Below are 10,198 nucleotides of genomic sequence, written 5' to 3'. Positions count from 1 at the left end.
TTGTGGGTTGCAACACCTTTGGGAGTTGAATGACCCTGTCACTAGGGTCATGTAACAGATATCCTTTATATCAGATATTTACATTATGATTTGTAACAGTAGCAAAATTACAGTTAAGAAGTTGCAATGAAATAATTTTCTGGATAGGGGTCACCACAGCATGAGGAACTGTACTAAAGGGTTACTCCATCAAGAAAGGTTAAGAATCATTGAACTATAGTTATATTTGCAAATATAAATAACTCAATAGCTATTAGACCTTAGGAAAAGCGAAAAAGCACATTTCTTTCTTAAAATTTTTATTGGTTCTTTGTGAATTGCACATTATGCACCCCAAACCCAGTCATCTCTCTCTCCCCCCTCATACCTGCTCTTCATGCTTACAACCTCCCACCCAACAGAGAAAAAACCTTATAGAAGCTGTAATGTGTTATAGTGTGTTCCTCAGGAAACCATTTTGCCCATTTCTTTGCTTGCAAATGTTCATTGCAAAGACTTGGTCTGTTATGAGGTCTCTGACTTCTCTTTACTCTATCAATACTGGTACCTCACTGCGACTCCTCTCAGATATCCTGTTATTGCCCTGTGTCATAGAGATTCTTTGTTTTAGATCTATAGAACTGGCTCCTTCATGCATTCGAGAAATTCATCCATGGGGTAGATGTTGGGTTGGACCAATTCAAAGCCCTGAATCCGGGTCTGAGAAGTATCTAAGCTGGTCAGCCCACTAGCTTTCCTGCTCTCATGCCCTCTGGGCCAGGTCACCAAAAACATCTTGCTAGCTGGACTAGTTCTACCCTGCTGCCCAGTCAAGGTGCCACCAGATCTCCCACTTTCAGTTTCCCTGGACCAGCTCTCGTGCCTGCCATAGATGGCAATGGATGAAGGAGAGGAAGAGGGTGTCTTTCCCTTGTCATTGCCGCTGCTGAGCAGACAAGAGGCAGGGTCAAGTCTCCCATATTCTTGTCAGTGGAGCCAACTCATCTGAAACCTCAATGTGCAGGGCCAGCTCTACTGTGCTGCCCAGGTGAGATGCAAGGCCTGCTTTCCTGCATGTTGTATCAGATGAAGGCCAGGGCCAGCTCTCCTGCTCAGATCACCCCAGACCAGCTCTCTTGCCTGCCACAGGTGGTAAGGGGAGAGTGGGGAGGAGGGTATCTCCCTCATTTACGCCACCATAGGAGAGAAAAATCGTAGGTCCAGGTCTCCCACATTCATACCCTTGGGGCTGGCTCACCCACAAGGCCTGCTCCTTAGGAGCGATATGCCCCACCTGTGCATTATGGCATGGTCTGTATCCCCAGGCCTCGGTGGTGCTCAGGTGGTGGTCATCTTAGGCCAGCTCCATGTCCAGGCTCCAGGGCACTTGTGGGTGGTCATCTCAGGCTCCATCCTTCCCCGGTCCACTTGGAAGGACTCTCTTTCTCAGGCCCTTAGCCCCAATAGGAGTTCTTTTGGTCTCTAGCTTGCCGCTCATCCTAGGAACTATTGGGGCTTTTGTGGTGGTTATCTCAGGCTAGCTCCCTGTTCCAACACCATGGTGCCAGGCTGGTGGTCTTCTCATGCTCATCCTTCCTCCTCCCAGGGAATGGTAGGCTATTAGTCATTCTGATTCTCATAGGAAACAGCAGAGTATAGACACATCCTCTCTGCTACCTTCTGATGCACATGTGACACAGTAGACACACTGCTAATGTTTCTAGAGACAAGGCATGTTGCGTTTTAAATGAGTCATTGTGATGGTTTGCATATGCGTGGTTCAGGGAGTGGCACTATTAGGAGGTGTGGACTTTTTGGAGTAAGTGTGTCACTCTGGGCATGGGCTTAAGACCCTCATGCTAGCTGCCTAGAAGTCAGTCTTCTACTAGCAGCCTTCAGATGAAGATGTAGAACTCTTAGCTCTGCCTGCACCATGCCTGCCCAGATGCTGCCATGCTCCCACTTTGATAATAATGGACTGAACCTCTGAACCTGTAAGCCAGTCTAATTAAATGGTGTCCTTTATTAAGACTTGCCTTGGTCATGGTGTCTGTTTACAGCAGTAAAACCCTAACTAAGACAGAAGTTGGCACTGAGAGTGGGGTATTACTGTGGTAGGCCTGACTATACTTTTGTTTGGAAGAATGTAGATTTTGGGACTTTGGATTTAGAAAGCCATGGAATACTTTTAGTTGGCTACCCTAATCATCCTAGTAGGAATATGGAAGACTTTGCTGCTTCGGGTGATTTGAACTGTGGAAGCCTAGTTCTAGAGGTTTAAAAGAGGAAAAATTTTAGTACGTGGCCAAGAGACTATTCTTGTGATATTTTGGTGAAGAACATGGCTGGTTTTTGCCCTTATCTGAAGAGTCAACCTGAGGTTAAGATAAAGAGATTTATATTAATTGCATTGACAAGGGAAGTCTCAAAAAAGCCCTATGTTGGACTTTGGTTCAGTCTCATGAAGAACAATTTGAACAAACCTAGCAATCTTAGAAAGGAAAAAATATAAAATATATGGTTCAAATATTAAAGGGGTACCAGGAAGTGAAATGGAGAGGTACCTGTGTTATAGGAAATAACAGATTAAGGGAGAGGGACTTTGAGACAAGGTTCTACCCAGCTAAATTTAGATCCAGGCACAGTGGTACACTGTGGAAGACTGACTTCTAGGCAGCTAGCATGAGGGTCTTAATTCCAGGAGACAGGAATGCAGATCTCTGAGTTCAAGACCAGTCTACAGAGCAAGACCCAAGAAAGCCAAGCTCAGTCAGTTTAATGCTGGTTAGGTGGAGCTAAGAAACTAGCTGTGATTAAGAGACCAGCATTACTGAGGTAAAACATGTCAAGTGCTCTCTGAGAGCACAAAGAAGCTTGTGCTGGTGTTAGCCAAGGTTGTACCTCATGCTGCAGCTATACTTCAGAATGTATGAGTCACCCTGGTGACATTGCTTTTGAAACATGAAGAGGTCATGAAGAGCAGCTGAGGCTTGGCACTGTGAGCGGCCATGAAAGTCCATTGGCAAAGGTGCAATCTCAGTTGCAGTTGACAGACAAGGACTGCAAGAGTCATGGATCAACCTGAACTTAGAATGCTACATAGGGCACAGCTGGAGAAGTGATGTCAGCCTTTTGGAGAAGTCAAGAAGATCATGTGTGGATCCCAGACATTGAAAAAAGAAGCTGTAACATTGAAGTTCCCTTGGAGACTCCAGGATGTTCAAGATGCCAGAGCTGTGGACTATCTGCAAAGGAAAGTTGCTAACAAAGAGTGGAATCAGCCCAGGAGAGAGAAGTTTACAAAGATGAAAAAGGAGGTGGAAATCTGAAGACTCCTTTAACTTTAGACATGGAGATGCACATTCGGAGTTTGCCCATTTGGTTTTCTGTCTTGCTTTGGGGATTTAAGTTATCACTTGAATCTCAGAAGAGACTTTGAACTTTGGGCTTTAAACATTGCTGAGATTGCTACAGACTATGGGGACTTTCAAAGTTGAACTAAATGTATTTTACATTATGCTATGTTTAGCTATAGACCCTGTGAACAAGCCTGGGGAAGTCAGGGAGTAGAATGTGATGGTTTGTATATGCTTGGCTCAGGGAGTGGCATTATTAGGAGGTGTGCCCTTGTTGGAATAGGTGTATCACTGTGGGCATGGGCTTAAGATCTTCATGCTAGGAAACTTTGCAGAATGTTTGATGGGTGGTGGAGCAGCAGTGTCTATGGTCCTCTTTTTCTCTCTGGCATCAGCCTGCTCACTGCTGTAAAAATGGTGAAGGAAACCACTTACTATGATGTTCTGGGGATCAAACCCAATGCCTTGAAAAAGACATATAGAAAATTGGCTTTGAAGCACCACAGTGATAAGAATCCAAATTGAAGGAGAAAAGTTCTAAAGCCTATGAAGTTCTTCCTGATTCCAAAAAAAAAAAAGGTAATTGTATGATGAAGGAGGAGAGCAGGTGATTAAAGAGGGCAATGCAGATGGAGGTTTTGGCTCACCCAAACTTTGATAAGTTTGGAGGAGGAGGAAGAATGCAAAGAGAAAAGAGAAAAGAGAGGTACAAATGTTATGCATCACCTCTTTATGATGTTAGAAGACTTATATAATGATGCAACAACAACAACAACAAACTGACTCTCCAAAAGAAAGTGATTTGTGACAAATGTGAAGGCCAAGATGGTAAGAAAGGAGCAGTAGGCCCTTCTGGTTGCTGCCCTCATGTAGAGTTGAAACCTAGCCACGAGGAGGGACTTCAGGCCCAAGATGAGAGGTAAGATATGTGTCCAGATCTGAACGGACCCAGTCAAACAGTTCCCTGCACCCAAATCCCATGGGAGGGAGAGCTAGACTTTCAGGGGCAGAAATGCCTGGGAAACCAGAGGAGACTACTCTCCGCCCACATTTCGGACTCTAGAGGAAAACACATAGTGCCATCAAGGCCTGCTGCACACAAGGACCCAGAAGTAGGGGCAGGCCCTTCTGGTTGCTGCCCCCACAGAAAGCTGAAACCGAGTCTCAAGGAATGACTTCAGGCCTGAGACCAGAGGTAAGACCAACTTTTCTGCTCCAAGTGACCTACCTGGTGGACTCAGGACACATGCCCACAGGAAAAGCTGAAAGCCAGTGGACAGGAACGACTACATGCCTGAAAGCAGAACACTCTGTCTCTATAACTGGCTGAAAGAAAACAGGAAAACAGGTCTACAGCACACCTGACACACAGGCCTATAGGACAGTCAAGCCACTGTCAGAAATAGCAGAACAGGGTAATATCCAAACACACAAGAAAAGCAAGACCTAGATTTAAAATCACATTTGATCATGATGATGGAGGTCTTTAAGAAAGACATAAAGAACTCCCTTAGAGAAATGCAGGAAAACACAAGTAAACAAGTAGAAGCCCTTAGAGAGGAAACACAAAAATCCCTGAAAAAATTAAAGGAAAACACAAACAGATGAAGGAATTGAAAATGGAAATAGAAACAATAAAGAAAGCACAAAGGGAGACAACTCTGGATATAGAAAACCAAAGGAAGAGACAAGGAGTCGTAGATACGAGAATCACCAACAGAATACAAGAGATAGAAGAGAGAATCTCAGGAGCAAAAGATTCCATAGAAATCATCAACACAACTGTCAAAGATAATGTAAAACAGAAAAAGCTACTGGTTTAAAAGATACAGGAAATCCAGGACACAATGAAAAGATAAAACCTAAGGATAATAGGTATAGAAGAGAGTGAAGACTCCCAACTCAAAGGACCAGTAAATATCTTCAACAAAATCAGAGAAGAAAACTTCCCTAACCTAATGAAAGAGAAGCTCATAAACATATAAGAAGCCTACAGAACTCCAAATAGATTGGACCAAAAAAGAAACTCCTCCCATCACATAATAGTCAAAACACTAAATGCACAAAACAAAGAAAGAATATTAAAAGCAGTAAGGGAAAAAGGTCAAGTAACATAAAAAGGCAGTCCTATAAGAATTACACCAGACTTCTCATAAAAGACTATGAAAGGCAGAAGATCTGGACAGATGTCATACAGACCCTAAGAGAACACAAATTCCAGTCCAGCTTACTGTATCCAGCAAACTCTCAATTAACATAGATGGAGAAACCAAGATATTTCATGATAAAACGAAATTTACACAAGAACTTTCTACAAATCGAGCCCTACAAAGGAAAATAAATGGTAAAGCCCAACACAAGGAGCCAAGCTACACCCTAGAAAAAGCAAGACACTAATTGTTTTGTAACAAAACAAAGAGAAGACAAGCACACAAACATAATCTCTCCTCCAAATATGAAGATAACAGGAAGCAACACTCACTATTCCTTAATATCTCTCAACATCAATGGACTCAATTCCCCAATAAAAAGACACAGATTAGCAAACTAAATACATATTGAGGAACCAGCATCATGCTGCCTACTGGAAACACACCTCAGAGACAAAGACGGACACTACCTCAGAGTAAAAGGCTAGAAAATAACTTTCCAAGCAAAGGTCTGAAGAAGCAAGCTGGAGTAGCTATTCTAATATCGAATAAAATCAATTTTCTACCAAAGGTTGTCAAAAAAATAAGGAAAGACATTTCATGTTCATCAAAGGAAAAATCCACCAAAATGAACTCTCAATCCTAAATATCTCTACTGCAAATACAAAGGCACCTACATACATGAAAGAAACCTTACTAAAGTTCAAAGTATGCATTGCACCTCACACAATAATAGTAGGAGATTTCAACATCCCACTCTCATCAATAGACACATCATGGAAACAGAAATTAAACAGAGACTGGCAGACTAACAGAAGTCATGAACCAAATGGACTTAACAGATATTTACAGAACATTCTATCCTAAAACAAAAGGATATACCTACTTCTCATGGTATTTTATCCAAAATTGACCATATAATCGGGCAAAAAACAGGCCTTAACAGATACAGATAGATAGAAATAATCCCATGCGTTCTATCAGAACACCATGGGCTAAAGCTAGTCTTCAATAACAATAAGGAAAGAACGCCCACATATACATGGAAGTTGAACAATGCTCTACTCAATGATATCCTGGTAAAGGAAGAAATAAAGAAAGAAATTAAATACTTCTTAGAATTTAATGAAAATGAAGGTACAACATACCCAAACTTATGGGATACAATGAAAGCTGTGCTAAGAGGAAAACTCATAGCTCTGAGTGCCTGCAGAAAGAAACAGGAGAGAGCATATGTCAGCAGCTTGACAGCACACCTAAAAGCTCTAGAACAAAAAGAAGCAAATACATCCAGGAGGAGTAGAAGGCAGGAAATAATCAAACTCAGAGCTGAAATGTACCACGTAGAAACAAAAAGGACTATACAAAGAATCAACAGAACCAAAAGCTGGCTCTTTGAGAAAATCAACAAGATAGATAATCCCCTAGCCAGACAGATGGTGAATGGCTGAGAAGAACCTAAAGAAATATTCAGCATCTTTCTTCATCGGAGAAGTACAGAGTAAAACAACCCTGAGATTCCACCTGACACCAGTCAGAATGGCTAAGATCAAAAACTCCAGTGACAGCAGATGCTGGTGAGGATGTGGAGAAAGAGGAACACTCCTCCACTGTTGGTGGGATTGCAGACTAGTACAACCATTCTGGAAATCAGTCTGGAGGGTCCTCAGAAAATGGGACATTGCACTAACTGAGGACCCAGTTCTACCTGTCTTGGGCATATACCCAAAGGATGCTCCAACATATAACAAAGACACATGCTCCATTATGTTTGTAGCAGCCTTATTTATAATAGCCAGAATATGGAAAGAACCCAGATGCCCTTCAACAGGAGAATGGATACAGAAAATGTGGAACATCTACACAGTGGAATACTACTCAGCCATCAAAAAAAATGACTTTATGAAATTCATAGGCAAATGGATGGAACTGGAAAATGTCATCCTGAGTGAGATAACCCAATCACAGAAAAACACACATGGTATGCACTCGTTGATAAGTGGATATTAGCCCAAATTCTCGAATTACCATAGATGCACAGAACACATGAAACTCAAAAAGGATGACCAAAATGCGAATGCTTCACTCCTTCTTTAAAAGAGGAACAAGAATACCCTTGGGAAGGAATAGGGAGGCAAAATTTAGAACATAGTTTGAAGGAACATCCATTCAGAGTCTGCCCCGCATGTGGCCCATACATATACAGCCACTAAACTAGATAAGATGAATGAAGCAAAGAAGTGCAGACCGACAGGAGCCGGATGTAGATCGTTCCTGAGAGACACAGCCAGAATACAGCAAATACATAGGTGAAGCCAGCAGCAAACCACTGGACTGAGAACAGACCCCAGTTGAAGGAATCAGAGAAAGGACTGGAAGAGCTTGAAGGGGCTCAAGACCCCATATGTACAACAATGCCAAGCAACCAGAGCTTCCAGGGACTAAGCCACTACCTAAAGACTATACATGGACTGACCCTGGACTCTGACCTCATAGGTAGCAATGAATATCCTAGTAAGAGCACCAGTGGAAGGGGAAGCCCTTGGTCCTGCCAAGGCTGGACCCCCAGTGAATGGGATTCTTGGGGGGAGGACTGTAATGGGGGGAGTATTGGGAGGGGAACACCCATATAGAAGGGGAAGGGAAGGGGTTGGGAGATGCTGGCCTGGAAACCGGGAAAGGGAATAACATTTGAAATGTAAATAAGAAATACCCATTTTATTAAAGATGGGGGAAAAGAAAGAAAGGAGTAGTAGTATACTGTCCCTAATACCAGGGCGGTTGGAAGGGGGCATGAAGATAAGCATTCATCAAATTGAACCAGGAATGGTTCAACAAATTCAGTCAGTGAGCATAGAGTGTCAGGTCATGGAGAATGCACCCGTCCTAAAGACCGATGTAAATGGTGCAAAGGAAGAAAGATAGTTGGAGAGAAGAAAATTGTAGAAGTTCATATTGATAAAGGCATGAACAATGGTCAGAAGATAACATTCCATGGTGAAGGAAACCAAGAACCAGAACTGGAGCCAAGGGATATTATAGTTGTGTTAGATTAGAAGAACCATGCTCTTTTTACAAGGTGAGGAGAAGACCTTTTCATGTGTATCGACAAACAGGTTGAAGCATTGTGCTGCTCCCAAAAGCCAATATCTACTCTTGACAACAGAACCCTAGTCATCACTTCTCATTCAGGTCAGATTGTCAAGCATGGGGATAGGAAATGTGTACTAAGTGGAGGTATTTCAATATACCATTGCTCATATGAAAAGGAATGCCTCATCATTGAGTTTGAGGTAAACTTTCCTGAAAATGGCTTTCTCTATCCTGATAAACTCTTGCTGCTGGAAACCTCCTTCCTGAAAAAAAAAAGGGAGGTAGAAGAGACTGGTGAAATGGATCAGGTAGAACTGGTGGACTTTGACCCAAATCAGAAAAGACGGCATCATTATAATGGAGAAGTGTATGAGGACTATGAACATCACCCCAGAGGTGGCATTCAGTGTCAGACCCATTAATGAGCCAATCTTTGACATTCTGTATGCAGTGGTGGATGTGGGAAGGACTGTAAACATAATATGATCACTACTTGGCTATTGTTTTTTGTTTCAATATTCAACTATAGTAGTGTTTTGAGTTAAGTGAAGAATAAACACACACACACACACATATATACAAAAGACCCTCAATTTTATATATCTATATCTATATCTATCTATATCTATCTATCTATCTATCTATCATCTATCTATCTATCTATCTATATCTATATCTATCTATCTATCTATCTATATCTATATATATCTATATCTATCTATCTATCTATATCCCTCACACTAGCTTCCTAGAAATCTGTCTTCTACTAGTAGCCTTCAGATGAAGATGTGGAACTCTCAGCTCTGCCTGTACCAGGCCTGCCTAGATGTTGCCCTGCTTCCACCTTGATGATAATGGACTGAACCTCTGAACCTGTAAGCCAACCCAATTGAATGATGTCCTTCATTAAAACATGCCTTGTACATGGTGTGTGCTTACTGAAGTAAAACCCTAACTAAGATAGTCATAAAGCACAATTCAATTTCAGTTACACAAATCACCTCTAGCAGTTGTTCTCTGGTTGACTTGTCCAAAAAAAGAATTAAATCACTCAAGAATAATAATCTACATATAATATCCAAGGTTGTAGCCAGTGTCCATAACAGTTTCTGACAGGGAAATAGTAATTCAATTATTAACTGAATATTGAATTGCAGTTTGTCTTTGTTAGAATGTATTTCAGTTGTTCGTGATATGGTCTTGATGTGTAACCCAGGCTGAACTTATTATCCACCTTCCTCAGGCTTTTGAGTGTTGAAATGACAGATACATGCCATCATACCAGGCTGGTTACCAAGGATATCTTTTATGTAGGAATTGTGCCTAGAGAGATAAGGCCTTTCATTTAAAGGTTGTTTCCTGATTTTTGTATATTTCCTGGTTTTAAAAACATTTTGCATGTTTCCTTCTAACTTCATGTTCCCTCATAAAAGGTAGTTCAATCTAGTCCTCAAGAGCCTCATGTATGTACACAATGTGTTGTTACTATATTCACTACTCGCCACCCTGCAACTCTTTCTAGTATCCCCTATTTCATACCTGTGCTGGATAGTCATTTTAATTGATACAATGGCTATTTAGATTACAATATATTCTTCCCAGGTCTCTGAGGGATTTGAA

At 41.7% G+C, this 10,198-nt stretch overlaps 2 pseudogenes; one reads left to right on the top strand and one right to left on the bottom strand.

The window, feature by feature from the left end:
• Nucleotides 1-1,587: 1,587 nt before the first annotated feature.
• LOC120101349 (small nucleolar RNA SNORA17) lies at nucleotides 1,588-1,710 on the bottom strand (annotated as a pseudogene).
• Nucleotides 1,711-3,749: 2,039 nt separating this feature from the next.
• Dnaja1-ps4 (DnaJ heat shock protein family (Hsp40) member A1, pseudogene 4) lies at nucleotides 3,750-9,000 on the top strand (annotated as a pseudogene).
• Nucleotides 9,001-10,198: the final 1,198 nt, after the last annotated feature.

The sequence above is a fragment of the Rattus norvegicus genome, chromosome 2, assembly GCF_021556685.1.
Source record: "Rattus norvegicus strain SHRSP/BbbUtx chromosome 2, alternate assembly SHRSP_T2T, whole genome shotgun sequence".
NCBI lineage: Eukaryota > Metazoa > Chordata > Mammalia > Rodentia > Muridae > Rattus > Rattus norvegicus.
Note: the sequence above shows the minus strand (reverse complement) of the source record. Positions and strands in the feature narration are given on the sequence as shown.